Source organism: Meles meles, chromosome 8 (assembly GCF_922984935.1).
Source record: "Meles meles chromosome 8, mMelMel3.1 paternal haplotype, whole genome shotgun sequence".
NCBI classification, from domain to species: domain Eukaryota; kingdom Metazoa; phylum Chordata; class Mammalia; order Carnivora; family Mustelidae; genus Meles; species Meles meles.
The window spans coordinates 51,784,391-51,808,347 of record NC_060073.1 but is presented as its reverse complement, the minus strand read 5'-3'; the positions used below and the strand labels follow the sequence as shown (position 1 = coordinate 51,808,347).

Genomic DNA, 23,957 nt, shown 5'->3' with positions numbered 1-23,957 from the left:
GCCCTGTTTCCAAAATGAGACAAAGACATAAAAAGAAAACTGAATTAATATCCCTCATAAACATGAATAGAAAACTTCTAAACACAATTTCAGCAAATCAAATTCAACAATGTATTTTAAAAGTTAATACATCATGACCAAGTAGAATGGAGAACTGGGTTTCCACATTAGAAAACCAATACAATTCATCATGTTAAAAAACTTAAAAGAGAAAAAAACATATGATCACCTTAATAAATATTTTAAAAAAAATATGACATAGTGCAACATCCATTCTTGATAAAACTCACCATTGTAGGAATCAAAGAATTTCCTAAAACAGATAGAGCATCAATAAAAAGCCTTTATCTAACATGTACAATTACATCTACACTTGATGGCATAAGACTGAATGCCATCCTCCTAAGATCAGGAAAAACAAAAGCATATCTGCTTTTACCACTTTCATTCAATGTTTTAAAGGAAGAGCTAGTCTGTGCAGTAAAGCAGGAAAAAGAAGTAAAAAGCATTTGGATTGAAAAGGAAGAAGCATTCCTGTTTTTATTCATAGATATGATTACCTATGTAGAAAATCCTTTAAACCTATAAAAAATCCTTATAGATCTTACAGATCTAAATGAGTTTAGGAGGGTTTCAGGATAACAAGATCAATATACATACAGTGATTATAAAAAAATCAACTGCAGTCCACAATAGCCAAACTATGGAAAGAACCTAGATGTCCATCAACAGATGAATGGATAAAGAAGATGTGATATATATAGATACACACACACACACACACACACACACACACACACACACACACACAATGGAATACTATGCAGCCATCAAAAGAAATGAAATCTTGCCATTTGTGACGACATGGATGGAACTAAAGGGTATTATGCTTAGCGAAATAAGTCAATCAAAATAAGTAGCAAATAAGACAATTATCATATGATCTCCCTGATATGAGGACGTGGAGATGCAACGTGGGAGGTTTGGGGGGTAGGAAAAGAATAAATGAAACAAGATGGGATCGGGAGGGAGACAAACCATAAGAGACTCTTAATCTCACAAAACAAACTGAGGGTTGCCGGGGGTACGGGGTTGGGAGAGGGTGGCGGGGTTATGGACACTGGGGAGAGTTGTGCTATGGTGAGTACTATGAAGTATGATTCACAGACTTCTAACCCTGTGGCTAATAATACATTATATGTTAATAAATTAAAAAATTAAAAAAAAATAACAGTAAGGGGTGCCTGGGTGGCTCAGTGGGTTAAAGCCTCTGCTTTCGGCTCAGGTCATGATCCCAGGGTCCTCGGATCAAGCCCCACATCAGTATCTCTGCTCATCGGGGAGCCTGCTTCCCCCTCTCTGCCTGCCTCTCTGCCTACTTGTGACCTCTCTCTGTCAAATAAATAAATAAAATCTTTAAAAAAAACAGTAAAACAAAAAAAATCAACTGCAATTTTACATATAATCAACAATTAGAAACTGACATTCAAAATACCATTTATAATAGAATAAAAATAACACGAAATGCTTAGAAACAAATATGATAAAGATGTGAAAGATTGTACAATGAAACCACAAAATATTGCTAAAATAAAGTTAAATAGGTATAGTTCATGGGACAATTCAATATACAAATCCTTATATACATATATATGAAACATTCAATAAAGGACTTAACATCAAAACTCATACATTTGATAAAAGACTTGCAAAAATCATATTTGATAAAAGAATTGAAAATAGATGGTTAAGACATTAATTTTCCTGAAGTTGATATAAAGATTCAATAAATCTCAAATCAGAATCACAGCAGGCTTTCTTTTTTTTTTAAGTATTATTTTTTTAAAGCTCATGATTCTTTTTGTTTGTTTTTTTTTAAGATTTTATTTATTTATTTGACAGAGAGAGATCATAAGTAGGCAGAGACAGGCAGAGAGGGGGAAGCAGGCTCCCTGCTGAGCAGAGAGCTGGATCCCAGGACCCTGGGATCATGACCTGAGCTGAAGGCAGAGGCTTTAACTCACTGAGCCACCCAGACGCCCCTACACAGCAGGCTTTCTTTGTCCAAATTGAAAAACTCATTTCAAAAGTCATAGGAAAATGCAAAAAACTTAGTATAACCAAAACACCTTTGTAAACGACAAAGCTGGAGAACTAACTATACCTTATTCCAAGATGCATTATAAAACTACAGGGATTAAAAACAGAGTGATATTGACTAAAGTAGAAAAATACATCAATGAAACAGAACAGGAGGTTCAGAAATAGACTCACAAATATGAACAACTGGTCTTTCTTAAAAGTGCAAAGCCAATACAATGAAAAAAGGATAATGTTTTCATCAAATAATACTACAACAATTGGATATCTATTTGTAAAAAAACTGAACTTGGATTCCACATCTTATACCATATAAAACAATAAACTCAAAACAGATCACAGACCTAAATATAAAACCTCTATTTTTAGAAAAAAACAAAGAAAAAAAAACTTCTCTTACTTCGGATTTAGAAAAGACTTCTTAGGAATACTGAAAGCATATATATCTATAAAGAACAAATTGATAAAAATGGACTTCATGAAAAATAAAAACCCAAACTAAAAAGTTCTGATTTTCAAAGGACACTGCTCAGAGAATAAAAAGACAGTATCTGAAAGAAAATATTTAAAATCATGTATCTCATAAAGGACTGGTATCCAGAATAGAGAATAATCTTCCCAAATGCAGCAATAAGAAAACAAGCAACCCAATTAAAAATGGACAAAAATTTGAATACACATGTGACAAAGAAGATATAACAGATAACAAGTAAAGATGGTCCATTAGTTACTAGGGAAATACAAATTAAAACCACGTGAGATATCACTACACACCCATTAGGATGGCTAAAACTAAAAAGAATGACCATTTTAAGAGTTAGAAACAATGTAGACCTCTCCCACATTTCTGGTGGAAATGAAAAATGATGTAGCCATTTGAAAAACAGCTCGGCCATTTCTTAAAAAGTTAAACATACACCAACTACAAAATCCAGCCATTCCACACTGTAATTTCACCCAATATGAATGAATGTTTATGTCCATTAAAGACTTGTACATGAATGTTCAGAGTACCTTTACCTGTAAAAGCCTCAAATTGGAAAAAAACCAAGTACTCATCTAGAGGTGGATGGATAAACAAACTGTGATAAATCTATGTAATGGAGTATTAGTCACCAATAAAAAGGGATGAATTACTGACACAGGATACAACACAGATGAATATCAAAATGATGATTTGAGTAAAAGAAAGCAGGAAAAAAAGATTGCATAATTCCATACCATAATTCCATTTATATAAAATTCAGAAAATGTTCACTAATCCCTAGTGACAAAGAGATTAGTGGTTACCTGAGGATGGGAAGGTAGGGTTTAGAAAACAGGAAAAGGAGAGTTACGAAGAGGTACCAGCAAACTTGGGGATGAAGTTCATTATCTTTAGTGTGGTAATGGATTCACAGGTGTACACACCTATTAAAAATGTTATCAGGGGTGCCTGGGTGGCTCAGTGGGTTAAGCCTCTGCCTTTGGCTCAGGTCATGCATGATCTCAGGGTCCTGAGATCGAGCCCCGCACTGGGCTCTCTGCTCAGTGAGGGGTCTGCTTCTCCCTCTCTGCTGAATTGTGATCTCTCTCTTCAAATAAATAAAAAAATCTTAAAAAAAAGGTAATCAAATTGTACACTTGAAATATATTCCGATTATTATGTATCAAGAGTTCAGTTTATTATATGTTTAAAATGCTACAAAAGACAATTTCACTGCTATATTAAGAGTTTAAAGGAGATGAGGATAGCAGCCATTTCTGTCTGAGCATGGCATGAAAGATAAAAGTTGAGCTGAGGCTTAAATAATATTTTCGCCAGATCTGGAAATTAGAGGGTAATGGGCATTCCAGAGCAAGAATTCTGGATGAACAAAGGTAAAAAAATCAAAACATGGTTTGGTTACTACACTGTAAAAAAGGTGGCTGGGTAGAATTTAAACTAGTAAGATGAGATGTAGTGATAAATATAAGGCTAGAAAGGAAGGCATGGCTTTGTATGTTGTTTTAAATTATTTTGACTTTACAGTAAATTTTAAATTTTAAACACTTCCAAATTTGCTTTCTCCTAAATAAGCATCCAACTTTGCTTCCTCCTTAGATCCGACTTAAATTACAATGAAGATACTATTTCTTTTAGAAGGTATGCAGTATAACTATATACTTAAAAGAATGAGAAGAAATGGAAAGCTGAAAAGCAGATGAATAAATGGTAGAAATGGAAAACACTAAATCCTCAACTAACAATGGGGAAAACTAAGAACAATCCAATTTATACACGAAAATCTTCAAAGGCTCATGAACTGGCATAACTAGCTACTTCTAAAAATGGGTGAAGAAAGACTTTAAAGGAAGGCTATTTATAGACATTTTAAATGAAGGCAGACCACCAGATTGTCTCATCTACCCAACAAAGCTGGATACTGCCCCTCTCCTACACCAGCAGACGCCTGCGGAAGGTACAATAGAGCATCACTGAACTGAAGCACACCAGACACAGTTGAAGGTTGGTGTACCACACTGAAAATGAGTAATTAAGTAAAATATTACACACTGAGTGTTAAAGACACCTAGCCCTCTTACCTACTGGGCTCCTAGAATTCTGGCAGCCAGGTCTTTACATTCCCAGTAAGACACTAGAAGATTATTTTCTGGGAAATCTGAATAGCTCCCTAACACTACCCCCATGCCCCCCCAAAAAGAAAAAAGAATTAAAAACATTGATATTGAGGGTTCCCAAATAAGTAGACAACTAAAGATTACCAGACATCTGAACAAAGCCTCTAATATAAAAGATAATAACCAAAAGAAAAAAAAAGGCCAAAGGAATTATGGGAAGACAGAACCATGCAAGAATAAGAAAAGTGCGATCTCTCTCTCTCTCTCCCCCACACACAGACTCACACACACACACACACACACGCATGTATACACCATCAATATCCTCAGAGAGATATGTGAAATGATTATGTGAAATCATGATACAAAATCAGAATACTAAAAAAGGGAATATTCAGAGACTAGAAAGTGCTCCTGGATAGAAAACATGATAGTTGGGATGAAAATTCAATAGAAGGGTTGGAAGATAATGTGAGATAATCTCCCAAAAGGTAAAGCAACAAAGCAGAGACTGAAAATAATAGTGAAAATAAAATAAAATTAGAGGATTATTCCAGGGAGGTCAACATCTGAATAGTATATCACAGAGGATTAAATTGAGAAAATGAAGGAAAAAAATTCAAGGAAACAATTCACGAGTCACCCACCATTTAAAGACAGACTGAAAGGGCCTATCAAGTACCCAGCACAACACATGCAAACAGCTCAATGACATCAGGGAACATTGTGAAATTTTAAAAGACAGGAGTCAAAGAGACAAATTTCCCTAAAATTTCCACAGAGAAAAACACAAGTTTTGTGTGTAGAGTAAAAAAGTGCAAGCGTGGTTGAATGAAGGAAATTTATCAATTTAATCCATCTTATCAACACATAAAGGAAGAGAAAAACATAGTATTATAATAGATGCTGAAAAGCCATCAAAATATTTATCAACCAATACACATAATAATTAAAACGGGAATAGAAAAAAGCTCATTATATACAATAAAGGATATTTAATAAAGCCAAATAAATATTATTCTAAATGACAAAATACTAACCATTTCAATTAGGAATGACTTCTATGAGATTTTTTATTTAATGCTGTCTTAGAAGTTCTGGCAAATACAATCAGATGTGAGAATGAAATAAATGTTATAAACACAGGCAAAGAAGGAATAAAATTTTGGGGGAGTAATACTACTGTATGCCTGGAAAACCTAAGATTTAATAGAATAGTAAAATTAGTAAGAGAAGTTGGTAAAATGGATAAATCTACATCAAAGCTTTACTTTTAAAATTTTTATCTATTTATTCATTTATTTATTTTTGTGAAAGAGTGAGCAAAAAACCATGTGCAGGAGGGAGGGGTAAAGGGGGGGAGAGAGAGAGAATCTCAAGCAGGCTCCATGCCCCGCAAAGAGCCTGACACTGGGCTCAATATCAGGACCTTGAGATCAAGACCTGAGCTAAAATTAAGAGTCAGATGCTTAACTGACTTAACCATCCAGACACCCAAATATCTTTGAAAAAGCAACTAGAAATGGAAACGGGAAAAACATTCCATTCATCACAGCAGTATGAACTATAAATACTATGGAATACATTTAACAAAGCAAAGTATTTATAAGAAGAAAGCTTCAAAAATTTATAAAAAGGAAAAACAAAAATTGAAAAATGTATTAGTTATTGGGGGCAGAAAGGGTTAATATATCAAAATATTAATTCTCCCTAAATTAACATACAAGTTACTTACAATTTTAATTGATTTGCATTCTCAATTCTAGTAGATTTTTACTGGAAACTGAAAATTATCATCTTAATATTTATATGAAAGAATCAATGGCCAGGACTGGCTAACAAAGAACAAAGAAGAATATCAGTGCAGGATAATTTGCCTTATTGGGTATCAGAACATGATAAAGTCCTTTACTTAAATCAATACTAGTTTAGGGGCACCTGGGTGGCTCAGTGGGTTAAGCTTCTGCCTTCAGCTCGGGTCATTATCTTGGGGTCCTGGGATCGAGCCCCACATCGGGTGGGAATGGGGAGCCTGCTTCCCCCTCTCTCTCTGCCTGCCTCTGCCTATTTGTGATCTCTCTTTGTCAAATAATAAAGAAAATCTTTAAAAAAAAATCAATATTAGTTTAGATATACATAAATATCCATGGAGCAGAATAAGAAATTCAGAAGTAAATCATAATATGTATAAAATTCCTTAAATGATAAATGTGGTAGTTCAATTCAGTGGGAAAGCTGTAAATTATTTAATATGTGCTAGCACGAACTGGCTATCCTTTTAGAAGAAAATAAAATTGGACACTTATAATACACTGTGCAATTATAAAAGTTTCCAGATGGAATAGAAATCTTACAAGAACATTTAGACAACACATATATCTTGGGTATGAAGAAAACAAAGTGAAAATATATAGAAGTTATTAAAAAAAACAGCTAAAATCTCAGCAAAAAATTATAGTTTTGCTATGGCAAAAGATAAAATACAGAGCCAATAAATAATGTGTTTGGGGTAAAAATTGTAAAGGACAATATCTATACTAAATAAAGTGCTTCTACAAAATGGCTAGAAAAAGCCAAATAACACAAAAGAAAAATGGGCAAGAGGTATGCATAAGCAAGCCACAAAAGAACAACTCTGGAAAGGTCAAATGAACATCTAAATTGATGACAAAATTCATTTACAGTCAAAGAAGTGCAAATCAAAGAAACAATGAGGCTAGTTTGACTGGTTGATTCATTCATTCCTGATTCATATACTCCACAGATAGTCATTGAAGCTTTCTATGGTCCAAGCACTGTTTTAGGTGCTAGTTCAGAAGTAAACTAAACCAAGTCCTTTATATGTTCTTTCTGCCATATCATCTTTGCCATCTGGAAAACAGCAAACGTTGGAAAGAACTACTGAAACTTATACCTATTTTTGGCAGAGATGTGGGGAAAAACATACTCTCAATAACTGCTGGCAGAAACATGAATCAAAACAGCTTTTTTGGGGTGCCTGGGTGGCTCAGTGGGTTAAAACCTCTGCCTTCGGCTCAGGTCCTGATCCCAGGGTCTTGGGATCCAGCCCCGCATCAGGCTCCCTGCTTGGCAGGAAGCCTGCTTCTCCCTTTCCCACTCCTCCTTCTTGTGTTCCCTCTCTCACTATGTCTTTCTCTATCAAATAATTAAATAAAATCTAAAAAAAAAAAAAACTGAAATAAATGTATTGATTTTTAGAATTTATGTGTATTTTTTTTCTAAATATGCATAGCATATTTTCAGTTGTGAGGACATACGGACACAGTAAGTTTGTCCTAACTACTTAATAAGTGAAACTGTTGGGCATTTCTTTTGGCCTAGGAGGCGCCAAGGAAAAAAGTGCTGAGATACTAAGAACTCAGAAAGTTTGGGAACATCTTAAATCTGTAGCTTAACAAGTTAAAAATGAAAGAATAAAACTTAAAAGTAGATGAAAGAAAATAATAAAAATAGAGCAGAAATTAAACAGAAAACAAAGATACAAAAGCAAAGGGTTTGGCTAACATTTAGGACGATCAAAGAATGGCATTGGAGTAATAGGACTCTAACCTCCTTTTGTCCCACAAACACAACTGGATAACCACCAAACCATCCTAAATACTCCAGAAATCGACCAGAAGACTGAGAGAACAAACTCTACAACTAAAGAAAGACAAGAGGTTGTATGGAAGAAAACAGAAAGTGTGGAGATGTGGTTTAGGGGAGAAACAGATTGCAGGTGCTGTGGAGGGGAGGGAGCTGTGGTTGCGGAGAAGCAAGGGGGAGATAGGAGCACACAGGAGAATTCACACGAGGAAAAGATGCTCTCAGTGGGTATTATAATGATGAACCACTGGACTCTACCTCTATTTATTATACTATATCTATAGTAAAATAATATACTATATGTTAATTGATTTTAAATTAAAACAAGCAAAATGTAATCATCCAGTGGTGGGGGGTGTAGAAAAAAGGAAAATAAAGATCAGCAGGCTCAGCTGGGATAGAGCCCCGAGGGCACTGCCCTGCTTCTAGATTGAAGGTAGGCAAACAAGTTAGGAGAAGACAGCATGGAAACTGATCTGAGGAATGTTTGGGGCAATACAGTGGGATTATTTGCTCCTCTTGGAGAGTGTCCCTGGGAGGCAATGTTCACAGTGACACCTCTATGGAACAGAGAAGTTTTTTCTTATGGGAAAAACCCATAAGGCTAGCTGGAGATTTCTCAGCAGAAACCTGGCAAGCCAGAAGAGAGGGGGATGATATACTCAAAGTGCTGATAGGGAAAAATCTGTAGCCAAGAATACTCTATCCAGAAAGGCTATCATTCAGAATAGAAGAAAAGAATTTCCCAGGCTAACAAAAACTAAAGGAGTTCATGACCACTAAACCAGCCCTGCAAGAAATATTATGGGGCACTCTTTTAGTGCAAAGGAGAGACCGAAAATGACAAAGACAAGACAGGATCAGAGAAAATCTCCAGAAACAACAAAACAAGTAATAAAATGACAATACATACATATCTATCAATAATTACTTTGAATATAAATAAATGGGCTAAAGGCTCCAATCAAAAGACATAGGGTGTCAAAATGGATTTAAAAACAAAACAAAACCCATCTATATGCTGCCTATAAGAGATTCATTTTAGGGGCGCCTGGGTGGCTCAGTGGGTTAAAGCCTCTGCCTTCGGCTCAGGTCATGATCTCAGAGTCCTGGGATCAAGCCCCGCATCGGGCTCTCTGCTCAACAGGGAGCCTGCTTCCCTTTCTCTCTATCTCTGCCTGCCTCTCTGCCTACCTGTGATCTCTGTCTGTCAAATAAATAAATAAGATCTTTAAAAAAAAAAAAAAAAAGAGATTCATTTTAGACCTAAAGATATCTGCAGACTGAAACCAAGGGGATGGAGAAACATTTATCATGCAAAGGATGTCAAATGGAGGCCAGAGGAGCAATACTTAAATCAGATAAACTAGACTTTTCTGCTCTTGTATTGTTTTTATCTTGCTGTGATATCAAGGCAGTACTGGCCTGGTGGAACGACTTTGAGTGTATGCCCTCTATTCTATTATTTGTAAGATTTTGATAAAGATTGTCATTATTTTTTTGAACGTTTGGTAGAATTTACCAGTGAAACCATGTGGTCTTGGGCTTTTATGTGCTGTGAGATTTTTGATTCCTAATTCACCATTCGTTCTAGTTATTGGTCTAAGAAGATTTCCTAGAAGATTCAAGATTTATGATTTAGGGGCACCTGGGTGGCTCAGTGGGTTAAAGTCTCTGCCTTCAGCTCAGGTCATGGTCCCAGGGTTCTAGGATTGAGCCCCGCATCAGGCTCTCTGCTCTGCAAGGAGCCTGCTTCCTCCTCTCTTTCTGCCTGCCTCTCTGCCTAGTTGTGATTTCTCTCTGTCAAATAAATAAAAAAAAAAAAAGATTTATGATTTAATCTTGGTAACTTGTGCCTTTTTAGGAACTATCTGGGTGTTTTTCCTAAGTTATCTGGTTTGTTGGCATACAATTATTTATAGTATTCTTTTATCACACAATGTATTTCTGTGATTATCTGTTGTATAATTTACTCTTCCATTTCTTCCATTTCTCATTTTGGTTTTTGGGTCCTCTCCCTCTTTTTTCTTAGTTAATTTAGTTAAGGCATTACCAATTTTCTTTAATTTTTTAGGAAAAAAAGTCATTACTTTCAATGTTATGTTATTGTTTATTCTCATCTCTATTTTACTTATTTCTGATTTTTAAAATTTTCTTCCTTTACTAAATTTTGACTAAGTTTCTTCTTTTTCTAGTTCTTTGTGGTATAATGTTAAGCTTTTTTATTTTTACTTTTATTCTTAGTACAAGAATTTATAGCATGAATTTCACTATAACATCTGCTTTTGCTGCATCCCAGGTTTTAGAATATTGTGTTTTCTTCTTCTTTTTTTTAAAAGATTTTATTTATTCATTTGACAAAGAGAGAGAGATCACAAGTAGGCAGAGAGACAGGCAGAGAGAGAGGGGCTAGCGGGCTCCCAGCCGAGCAAAGAGTCCAAGGACTCAGGGCTTGATCCCAGGTCCCTGAGATCATGACCTGAGCCGAAGGCAGAGGATCAACCCACTGAGCCACCCAGGCTCTCCTGTGTTTTCTTCTTTATTTGAGATTATTTTGATTTGCTGTTTGATTTCTTATTTGGCCCATTGCTTATGCAGTAGTTGTGTTCTTTAATATTTACATATCAAATATTTAGTATTTATGTTGTAGATTTTCCAGCTTTGTTTTATTGTTGATCTTTAGTTTTATACCATTGTGGTTGGTAAATATACGTGGTATGATTTCAATCTTCTTAAATTTGTAATATTTGTCATGTCTCTTTTTATGTAATTTAATCAGGGGATTCTTCTGTGTGTACTGATAGAAAATGTGTATTCTATTTTTCTTGGATGGACTGTTTTATATGTATCTCTTATAACCATGTATTCTGAACATGCTTCTGGTAAAAAAATGTTCTTGTTGGAGAAGAACAATAACTCTAACTGAGGGTACTTGTTTAAAATAAAGCATATCAGAGGGGAGGTGAGTGGGTGAAAGGGTGAAATAGGTGATGGAGATGAAGAGTACATTTATCATGAAGTATACTGAGTAACATATAGAATTGCTGAATCATTATATTGTACACCTCCAACTAATGTAACTGTATGTTAACTATACTGGAATTAAAATTTTTAAAAAGCAAAGGGTTTGTAGAGTAATAAAAGTGGCAAAACCAATTTTAAAAAAGGAGAAATCTACAACAGACAAATTCCCAGGAAAAAATTACCGAATAAACTCAAGGAAAAATTACTAACCTGGATAGTCTATAATTGGAAATTTAAAATATTCCCACAAAGAGAACATAGGTTTAGATGGCTTTACTGCTGAGTTCTAACAAACTTTTAAGGAACATGCTATTTCAATTTAACCTTCACTCTTCCAGATAGGAGATACAGTGGGACAATCTCTACTACATTTTCTTTCTTTTTAAAAAGATTTTACTTATTTATTTGAGAGAGCGAGACAGTACATGAGGGAGGGGAGGGGCAGAGGGAAAGAGAGAATCAGACTCCCTGCTCTGAGAAGGAGCTCAGTCCCAGGACCCTGAGATCATGACCTGAGCCAAAGTCAGACACTTAACAGACTGAGCCACCTAGGAGATCCTCTACTTCATTTTCTGACACTAGGTATAAGCTTGCTCCAATACCAGTCACAAACATTAAGAGAAATAATAGGATAATCTTAAATGATGGAAACAATCATGGGAAAAATTCCTAACATATCAAGTTCAATAATTCACGAAAACAACTGATATTTGGAGAGAGCATTTCATGAAACTCAACACATACTAATGATAAAAACTCTTGACAAACCAAGAATGGAAGAGGAGTTTTCCCCCACGCTGTATATTTAATTAGGTTTTTTGTTTTTGTTTTTGTTTTGGAAGAGGACTTTTTAACCTGATATAGGACATTTAACAAAACTTGATGAGCACTAGGTGTTGTATGTAAGTGTTGAATCACTATATTGCACACCTGAAACTAATATAACACTATGTTAAAAATAATAATAAATTTAAAATAAGATAAAATAGTAAATGCTGTTAAAAAAAACTTTTAGCAAATATAAAGCTCAATGATTCAACTTTAAAAGAAAGGTGTCATCATTTCTATTTAATGTTACACTACAAATCCTTGCTACACAATAAGAAAAAGAAATAAAATGAATAAAGTTTGGAAAACAAGGTAAAAAGCGCTACTTAGATGATATGGATGATACTGGATGATATGAATGCCAATATAAGAACTAAAAAGGGGGCACCTGGATGGCTCAGTGGGTTAAAGCCTCTGCCTTCAACTCAGGTCATGATCCCAGGGTCCTGGGATCGAGCCCCGCATCGGGCTCTCTGCTTAGCTGGGAGCCTGCTTCCTTCTCTCTCTCCCTCTGCCTGCCTCTCTGCCTACTTGTAATCTCTATCTGTCAAATAAATAAATCTTAAAAAAAAAAAAGAACTAAAAAGAATATGTAGACAAATTATTAGAAACAATGAAGTCTGCAACATTAATAAATTTACTATATTACTATAATTACTATATTACTTACTATATACATCAGACAAAAGCCATTAGGACGACTGGAATTTCATAGCCTCAAAAGATCTCATGTTAAATTAGGGTACTGACTGGGAAGAACAAAGTAGTGACTTGTACTGTATCAATTTAACTAAACTGGAACTATGTTTTCTAGAATTCCCTTTTCTAGATGGTTCTGAGAGTTGCCAGAGACTTGAAGGTGGAAGTGGAACAGCACTCATGTTTATGTTTAGGGGTCAGTGTAATGTCACCAATCTTCTGGCTTTTCTTGTCAGTCAGGTCTGAGCTCTTGCTGCATTTCTTTTCAGCTTCTTTGCATTCTGGGCTAGAGAATGTGCAGTTCTGTAGTAAATGGAATTAAATTTTTCTGCAAGTCAATTGCATCATCAAAGTAGAAAGTTTAAAGGCAATAACTGATTAGCAGGGGCTCCAATTTGTCCTTACTTTCCCTCTCTTCAAAAACAGGCACATGGGTGGCTCAGTGGGTTTAAGCCTCTGCCTTCGGCTCGGGTCATGATCTCAGGGTCCTGGGATGGAGCCCCGCATTAGGCTCTCTGCTAGGCGGGCAGCCTGCTTCCCCCTTCTCTCTCTGCCTGCCTCTCTGACTACTGTGATCTCTGTCTGTTAAATAAATAAAATCTTAAAAAAACCACACAGGTAAATATATGGACTAAATAATCTATAAGCATCGATCAATTACCGATGTATAACAAACGCTATATTTTAATTCACGTATTAAGCAAGGACAAATCTAAACATTGTACTTTATCACAAAGGATTACTAGTAATTCCTTTAATATCCCTCTCCCCTCCTCTCTCTATCCATCATCTATCCAGGACTATTGCTGTGTTAGAGGATATATACATAGTCTCCTTTTGACTAAGTACCACCTGATTGCTCTCCAAAATAACTATACCTATCTCTGTTCTTCACCAGCAATGCATGAGGAATGAGGATTCCTATATTGCCACATCCTTACCAACACTTTGCATTATTCTACTTTCTAAATTTTGCCAGTTTAAGAATAAAAGTTACTTTATTACAGCTGGAAAAAAGTTATTATTTTAATTTACATATCCTTACAGCTTTTCCAGCTCTCTCTTTTATAAAGAGCCTGTTAATATCTTTTTTCAGTTTTCTTGTCTTTTCTTTTTTAAAGATTTCATTTATTGAGTGTGAGAGACAGAAAGTACGCAGGAGAGAAGCCCGAGGGGCCAGGAAGGGCAGAGGGAGAGGGAGAAGCTCAGTGAGGTGTCCAATGCAGGGCCTGATTCCAGGACCCTGGGATCATGACCTGAGCTGAAGGCAGACACCCAACCAACTGAATCCCCCAGGTGCTCCACTCTTTTTCAGTTTTCATTGGGGTTGCTGTTAATGTTTGGTGATTTAGAGAATTTTTTTTGTGTATTCCAGATATTATTTCCTGGTTGATTTTAGATAGGAAAATAAGTAAGATTTATGGTCTATTAATGAACATCTGTAAATTAATTTCATTCATGCTGTTCTTCATTGATTAAAAAGTTTTATGGGCACCTGAGTAGCTCAGTTGGTTAAGCGTCTAACATGTGATTTTGGCCCAGGTCGTGATCTCATGGGTTGTGTACTGAGCTCCATGCTCAGCATGGAGTCTTCTTGAGAGTCTCTCCCTCTGTCCCTCCTCCAACTCAGGCACACATGCTCTCTCTCAAATAAATAAATCTTTAAAAAGGGTTTTAATAACTTAAGAAATCCATCTGGTTTTCTATTCCATGTATTTATATTTACTTTGCATTATTGCATTTGTGTTTTAAATTTTAAGAATTTCTTCCTTGCTTAGGTCACCAAGATACTCATCTTCATTTCTCTTAAATTTGGAGTTCCATCATGACATACAGATGTTTAACCTATCTGAAAACATCTTTATAAGTGTCACTATCTAGAAATGCTTTATTTCTCTTCATATAGTGATCCGTTTCTCAACACCATTTATTAAATAAGTTCTCCTTTCTCCACTAATTTGTGATACCTATTAAGTTCCCATAAATACCATAAATAATAAATGAGTAAATGAATAAGTGAAAATCATAAATATATGATAAATACCCATAAATACCAGTATGTCTCTACGTACTCTATCTTATTGATTAGTCTACTTGTGTTCTAATACAACATTAGTTTTATTATGATGATTTCAAACTATGTACTGATATCTGACAGAGAAATTTCCCTCTTTGCTCTTCATGTTTTTTCAAATAAATTTTAGAATATTACTAAGTTCCTCAAAAATTCCAACTAAACTAATTTTAAAATGGCCAAAGGACTTACAGAGACATTTCTTCAAAGAACATATACAAATGGTCAATAAGCATATGAAAAGATGCTCAATAGCACCACCATCACTAGAGGAACACATATAAAGTTTCTTCATTAACTGTAAGGCTTAATGCAGGTCTTTGTTATGCAGGTTTTACCAAATGAAAGCTTTTCTCTAATATAGTTTCCTAAGAACTTTTCTTTTTCTTTTTTTAAAGATTTTATTTATTTATTTGACAGAGAGAGATCACAAATAGGCAGAGAGGCAGGCTGGGGGCGGGGGTGGGGAGAGCAGGTTCCCCACTGAGCAGAGAGCCTGATGTGGGGCTCAATCCCAGGACCCTGAGATCATAACCTGAACCAAAGGCCCACGCTTAACCCACTGAACCACCCAGGCGCCCCTCCTAAGAACTTTTAAACAACACACATTGGATTTATCAAATGCCTGTTCAGTATGATTAAAATAATCCTAATTTGGGGCACCTTGATGGCTCAGAGGGTTGAGCCTCTCTGCCTTCAGCTTGGGTAATAATCACAGGATTGAGCCCTGCATTGGGCTCTCTACTTGGCGGGGAGCCTGCTTCAACCACCCCCTCTGCCTGCCTCTCTGCCTACTTGTGATCTTTCTCTGTCAAATAAATAAATAAAATCTTTAAAAAATAAAATAAAATAATCCTAGTTTTTCTCCTTTAATCTACTATTGGGATAAATTACACTAAAAGAATTCTGGGATCAACTCCACTATATCATGATGTTTTATTTTCTAGTGCACTACTAGAATCAATTAGCCAATTTTTTCTACATTTCTGCATTTACACTGATATGAAAAAATGGAACTAATTTTACCTTTCTTTTTATCGTATTTTTTTGTTTTTGGTAGTTTTACACTAGGCTAATAACATGATATTAAAAACATAATGCTGACTGACAAAAGAAACAGAATGAAAGATATAACACTCCATTTACATACATTAAAAATACATGTGCGCTAATATACATTTTTTAAGAACATCTGCATAAAATGTTAAACACATTAAAATGGGGGAGATTGGGAGCATAATGGTTATAAAAATAAGCAAACAAGTAAATAAAACAAGATAGGAATCTTGCACAGACCAAAGATGATTAATGTGTTATGAATTGAGGACGGCTCGGATTGTTCTTAGTAATAGAACTATTACTTACTATGAATATTAAGTAATAAAAAAAGAAGAAGGATCCTGAGATCACGGAATTCAGAGAAGAGGTAAGAGGAATCTTGGGAGCGTCTAGTCCAATCCCCCTGACAATGCAGAAATCCTTTGTCAGCTTTCCTGAAAATGACTAAAAAGTATTTTGATGCAATGCTCTATCAATGGGGAATACAGATCTATAAAGCAATCCATCTCACCATTAAGTTTTAAATGTTAGCTCTAATCTACCCCCTCCCAAACTTACCAGATCAGAATCTCTGATAATGGGGCCCAGAAACGCACATTTAAAAAATTTAAGAAAAGTTTTAGAAATGACTACACTAAATAATAGGACATTAATTATTCAACCCTAGCTACCTATCAAATTTACCTGTGGAACTCTAAAAAAATACAGATCTTAAGCTTCATCCCTGATGATTCTAATGAACCAGGTATGAACACCTGAGATTTAAATATATCAATGACAGTACTACCTGCATGTGAACTTCAAGTTTTACTTTTAAACAGGGTATCAAATAGCAAACTATCCATCTACAATCTCTTAGCAAGATATTCCTGTGCATGAAACATAAAAGGTGAACAGAGCCTGGCTTTGGTTGGGGATTAGATTGCTAGTAGTCACCCCCCTTATCGACAGGGGATGTGTTCCAAGGCCCCCAACGAATGCCTGAAACTGAATAGTACCAAACTCTACATATATTATGTTTTTTTTCCTATACATACATACCTATGATAAAGTTTAATTTATAAGTTAGGCACAGCAAGAGAATAACAATAATATAATAGAACTATAATGATATACTGTAATAATAATTATGTTAATGTTGTCTTTCTCAAAATATTATACTGTACTCACTCTTTTTCTGGTGATGATGTGAGATAATAAAATGCCTACGTGAGAAGATGAATTGAGGTGAATGACACAGGTATTATGACACAGAGTTAGGTTGCTGTTCACCTACTGACCTATCGATGAATAACCAGGAGGAGGACCATGGGCTTCCGACTTATAACTGAAACTGGGGAAAGTGAAACTGTGGATAAGGGCAACCCTGGATAACCAAGAAGGGGTAAAAGCTACAAACCTGTGTAGGGATGGAAACTGTATAAAACTGAAACTAAACTTAGCTGAGGTAAGTTGCTACTCATATTACATTCACTTATTCATTTACTCATTCATTAAGTTTTTATTGAGAAACTACTTCATGCCAGACATAATGGAACATACAGAGAAGTCAAAGCAGGCAGTTTCATTATTTGTAATAAGTTGCAGGGTCATGATGGATAGGATGGGGGCAGTATGAGATACAGTGGAAGCACACAGAAGTGGCTACCAATCCATAATTAATGGGCTGAGGAAGGCTTTCAGGAGGAAGTGACATCTAAACTGAGATGAAAGGATGAGTAGGAGTTAGCTAGGTGAAAGAGATAATGGGGGAGCAGGGATTAGAAAGAAATAGTGTTCCAAACTAAGGCAAAAAGATGTACAAAGGCCAGAAGACTGAAGACAGTGAAAGATGAAGCTATAGAGGTAAGCCCAGGCCAAGATACGACTAGAATATACTCTGAATACAAAGGGGAAGGATTTTAAGTTGGGAAATGACAAAATCCAAGTCAAATTGTTGAAATATCACTTTGGTAAAGAAAGGAAATAGATATGGTAGAGGAAGGGGTCAGGATGGTTGTAGGCAAACCAGTTAAGTCAGTGCAGTTAACAGGTAAGCAATGTCAGTGACTTAAATCAGGATATCGGAATTTAAGGAGAGAGAAGGTAGATGGAATTGAGAGACATTTAGAAAGTAGAATATACAGGACTCAGTGGGTGATCACATAGGAGGATAAAGCTAAGAGAAAGTCTAATTCCATGTTTTAGGCTTATTGGTGCCATTTGTTGAAGTAGGAAACTCAACAGGAAGAGTTTGTGGGTAGTAGCTAGAAGTGGGGTAAATGACTACTATTTCAGTTGGAACATAACATCTAAATAGCTTTGGGACACTCAAGCACAGATGGATAATAACTGGCAAGATATTCAGCTCTGAAACTTAAGAGGCAGATTTGAGCTTGAGACACAAATTTGGAGGGCATAAGTAAAAAATGGTAATGGGGATGATTAAGATTGCCCAGGGGGGAATCTTAGACTGGCAGATAATCTAAAAGTGGATCTAAAGATGCAAATGAGTATCACTATTTGCAAGGCTGAGGGAAGAGAAGCCATATCAAAATGACTGAAAAAGAAATTCTATAGAAGAAAACCAGGAGAAATATTATAATCAAAGATAATGGAAGAAGGTTTTATAAAAAGCATCATGAAATGCTACCAAGCGTCAAATAAGATAAGAACTGAAGTTTTCACTATATTTATCAGTAAGTTCTCTTCAATGATCTTGGTTGAGTAGTGGTAGCCAAAGATTTGGCCTAAACCTTACAGCTGTTAGAATAATTAACTTCTTAATGAATTCTCTCCTAAATCTGAAACTCAAAATTGTAAACAACCAAGTTAGTTCCTTAATAAGTAACTTAGAACCCCTGGGGATAAAAATACACTATATGTTTATAAAAAAATAAAAAATAAATTAAAAAAAAATTTTTAAAGGTTAAAAAAATAAAATAAGTAACTTAGAAAAGTGGAATCTTACTTCAATAATTACTGCTTCCAAGTCCAAGAACAGTTGTGGCGAAAAAATAGATACCGAAGGTGCTAACTCAGAAGAGCTCAGCAACCCCTGAATCTCAAGCCTTGAACACTCACCAACCTCAGGAACCATAATCTTAGGAAGAAAAATTTTTTTCTTTTTGAAGACTTCTGGCTTCATTTTATACTATTTTGGCATGGGTTGTACTTATTTTCAAAACGGCTTTTTTTGTTTTTATTTTCTTGGCAAGTTTTATTGTGAGCTTTCTAATTATGAAGTGAAATTTCTTTTTTTCACCATGCTTTATGTGATAGTATTTAAAATCGATGTGAATTATTATGTTAAAAACTCATTAAAGAAGTAATCTGCCCTCATGAGCAATTTTTCCATCTTTTGTAGTTATCTTTATTAAAAAATTATACTTGGAAAAATTAATTATATAACCATTTATATATTCAAATATATCTTAATTACTTTCTGTGTACCAGGTGCCATTCTGGATGTTACCTGTACAATAATGAACAATACAAAGTCTGTTTTGATTCAGTTAGGGTTGAGTTTTTCAATAGCAACTGTTATTTTTAAAAATGAAAAAAAAATCCACAAGTTTCCAGAATACAGGTTTCTGATCTAAATTTAAATTAAATTTAGCTAAAGAGCACCTAATTGCCACCTATTGTGTTTTGAAGAACATAGCACTGGTGAGCTGAAGACACAGAGTGAATAAAAACAAAAAATAAAAACTAGATTTTGAACTCACTTCTTTGATTTATGAGCTCTGTGATTTGGGAAAACTATTTGGGCCTATTTCCAGAGGGTAGTAGTGATTGTGGCTAACCCAGTTTCAGAGCCAAAAGAAAGCTGAGGTTGTCTGAGGCCATCAGAGTGATACATGTACTGAAAAGGGCAGGACAATTATGGATGATGACTAGAAGGTTCTCTCATGTGGGAGAGTGGGGAGTGAAAGCAGAGTTGGGGAACAATGGTAACAACTTTGTTTTGGGGACCCTTCTGCTTAGGTCATATCCCACACGAGTAAAGCAAAGAATGACAAAATAGAAAGAGTGTGTACATGGTGAAGCCTGTTGACTGCAAGCTCCATTTTAGCATGATCTCGTTGAGCTATTTAGTTCAGTATCTTTAGTAAAATCTTTTTCTCTCTGGCTGTTGACATTTCTCAAAGAACTGTTTTCCAACGTCCTGACCTGAAAACAAGTTGCCAGAGTTCTAGGAGCTGAAGAAGACGGAAAGAAGCTGAAGAAGGCGGAAAGTCTGCTAGTATTCTCAATATTTGGCATTCACTTAACTCCCTTGTTTGCAGAAAACCAGAATTTCCCTCAGCCAGACCTAGTGTCTCCCAGGGTAGTGATGGCCTCTCTTAAAAATAAATACACAAACAAACAAACAAACCTCTCATCTTCCACCAGAGTAAAGGAGGGGCAGCTGGCTGTTTACACAGAACTAAAAAATGATCTAGGAGGGCAATCCAGCTGCATCTACAGGGGACTTTCAACCAATCCTCGTTTATTGTTTTACCCGCCCCCCCAATCTCCTTTTTTCAGAGAATACTTGATGTCCCCAATCCCTGAGTCTTTTGCAGTTCTGCAAATTGGGCTGCTTCAAGGCTTTTACAACGTCAGTTAGGAAAATGCAGTCTTGAGTCTGCTAAATAAAGTCATTCACCATCAGCTTTCCAGTACCCAAAATGGCGTTGCCTTTACTTAAAGTAAAATCCTTTACTTTTGTTTTAGTGGGGTTTTGTGTGGTAGCTGAGGTTCAACGTCCATATTCAACCTGTTTACTTTAACCAGAAGTTACTCTACCTACTTCTCTCATCTCTCACCATCTTTCTACCCTACATTTGGCAACACAGAAACATTTTTTAATTTTCAAAAACACAGGTCCTTTCTGTATTTTTTTTTCTACTAACAAATTTCTCTAGGGAATACTCTCCCTTTCACTTCTTGTCCAATAAATGCCTTCTGTGACCATGTCCTTCCCACTCAAAATCCGGTAATCCTGTAATAGCATTCAGAGTTTTACACAAATATCTATCAGTGCATATGTCACTATATTATATTTACCTGTGAGATTTTCCTTCTGGATTGTGAACTCCATAAGAACCAGAATATATTAATTACTTCAGTATGAAGTGTACCTCCATATCTAGTGTACAGACTAGTATATAGTAGAAATAAGTAAATGGAGGAAGAAAAGAGAGGAAGGAAGTAAAAAACTTACTCTGATTAAGTAAGATGTATTCTACTCATTAATATATTCTTAATGTATTAGTCTGTTTGGGGCTGCTGTAACAAAATACCACAGGCTGAATGGTTTATACAATGGAAATTTAGGAGGTTGGAAGTTCAAGATCAGGATGCCAGCATGGTCAGCTGAGGGCCCTCTTCTAGGTTATAGACTTTTTATATCCTTACATGGTAGAAGGGACAAAGGGAGCTCTGTTGACTCTCTTTTATAGGGATTAATCTCATTCATGAGGGCTCTATCTTCATAATTTTATCACCTCCCCAAAGCCCCCCTCCTAATACCATCACCTTAGGTGTTTGGTTTCCAACATATGAATCTGGGAGAACATATTCAGACCACAGCACTTAACAAAATCCCCAAATCTGCTACCTCGTACATATGAACAGTGCATGAATGTCCTTAAAAATTTCTAGATTGCTTTTCCACATCCTGCCATGCTAGTGAGTGCAGCTGCCACCATGTCTGTCCACCTACAATGTATGGTCATGGGGAACGGCTCCAGTTTCCAGATCAAGAGAAACAAACAGATTTACAGCACTGAGCCAAATAATCTGAAGGCTGGCAACTCCTTCTGTTACACAGGCTGATTCACTATAAGACTGTGGGCCCATGGCCAAGAGCAAAAGTGTAGTGGTAGTCATGAAGTAGAAATCTCAGTGAAAACCTGCCACCTCCTACGTGCAGGCCACCATGAACAAGAATGCCTGGGCTACACTCAGCAGCATCATGCACGTGATCTGCAAGAACAAGTACTGCCCAGTTCTGCACATGGATGCTGTTCACAGAGCCAGCACCATCCTGCACAGCCAGAAGCCTACAATGGTGAAGAAGCAGAATCACACCACCAAGAGCTCCTGGGCACCTCCCCTCTACCTCCAAAGCAATAAAAATGTTAACAACCACAAAAAATAAATAAATAAAATTCTAGATTTAATCAATCTGATGGGGAAAATTGGGTTTCTCAAACTTCTCAACTCCTATGTGGTTTCCCATATTATTCTGCATCAACCTAAGAAGCCCAATATAAGAATCTACCCAGCAACAAATGAAATATTATGAAAACATTTTCTTGGTGTCTGGAATTCTCAGCCTTGACAAAATCTGGAGATTAGACATTTGAAGGCTCTCTTTAGTAAGGCAGGATCCTTGGTTACTTTCTGAGATACCACCATGAGCTGAAGTCACACTTAGCCTAATGTTTAGTAGCTTGCCTTTTTTTTTTTTTTTTTTATATTAAGACTTTCTCAATGCAAACAAAGTCACTGATCTGTACTTGAGCACAAGTTCCTTATCATGTCACAGACTAGCACTTTGAACAGTACTGTATTAGACCACTTCACTATCTTCTCCTTGTATCTTCTCTTCCACATTTTCCATCTTCCTGTTTCTCTTTGCTCCACTGTGTAACTGCTTCATGTGTATATTCCAGTTCACTAGAATTCTCTCTTTCACTGTATCTAGACTGATGTTTAACCTATCCATTGAGTTGTCTGTGATTATGTATTTGTTTATTTAATACCAATACATTTCAAAAATATGTCAAAGTTGAAAGAATTTTATACTGAACACCTGTGTATTTCTCCCTGGATTGTACCATGAACAGTTTACTAGGCTTGCTTTATTATTTATCTATCCATTAATCCATATTATTTTTAGTGCATTTCAAAGTAAATAGCAGACATCAATTATTATGAAATTATTGGATCATAGGATAGATATATGCTTAGTTTTAAAAGAATCTTTCAGACTTTTTTTCTGATGTGACTGTACCAGTTTAAATTGTCAACAATAAAGTATGAGATTTCCAATTACTTTACCACATTGCCAACATCTGGCATTGTCAGTCTAATCTCAGCATATGGGTGGGTTATACAGTAGTATCTCACAGTGATTTTCATGTGCATTTCTCTGACGACTAATGATCCTGAGACCTTCATGTGGTTACTGAGCATTCACATATTATTTTGTTAAGTATCTGTTTAAATTTTCCATTTTAAAAAATTGGTTTGTTCAGCTTAAGTTGTAGGAGTTCTTTATATAAACACAATACCAGTTCTTTGCCACATATATATTTTGGGAATATTTTTTCCCAGTTTTGCCTATTCATTTTCATAATGGGGCCTTTTGAAGATCATCAGTTTTAATTTTGATGTAGTATAATGATCATTTTTTCCCTTTTGGTTATCGCTTTCTGTGATCTAAGAAACTGTTGCCCATTCCTAAGTCTTGAAACTATTTCATATTTTCCCCTAAAAGCTTTATGGTTTCATATTTTACGTTTAGATTTATACTCTATATCTCAAAGTTATCCTTGTGTTTTATGTGACATAGAGGTTCAGATTCATTTTTCTCCGTATGGATATTCAGTTATTTCAATACTATTTTTGGAAAAAATTTCCCTTTCCCTATTGGGTTTTTCTGGTGCTTTTGTCAAAAATCCTGTAAATGTGGGTCTATTTCTGGGCGCTCTTTCCACTAATTTATTTGTTGATGCTTAGTGTCAGTACCACACTGTCTTGATTATTGTGGGTTGATAATAAATCTTGAAATCAGGTAGTATAAATCATCCAATTTTATTCTTTTTCAAGATTTTTGGCCATTCCAAATCCTCTGCATTTCCATATACATCCTAGAATCCACCTGTCAATCTCTATAGAAAAGTCTACGGCAATTCTTTTTTTAAAATTTAAACTTTTTTTTTTCTTCTTTTTTTAATTTCTTTTCAGCACAACAGTGTTCATTGTTTTTGCA

At 35.6% G+C, this 23,957-nt stretch overlaps 1 protein-coding gene and 1 pseudogene across 3 annotated transcripts in view; one reads left to right on the top strand and one right to left on the bottom strand.

The window, feature by feature from the left end:
* Window positions 1–23,957, bottom strand: part of SBF2 (SET binding factor 2) — a 503,560-nt gene that overhangs the window by 157,155 nt on the left and 322,448 nt on the right. The gene's annotated exons all lie outside the window — the stretch shown is intronic.
* Window positions 21,665–23,537, top strand: LOC123948105 (annotated as a pseudogene).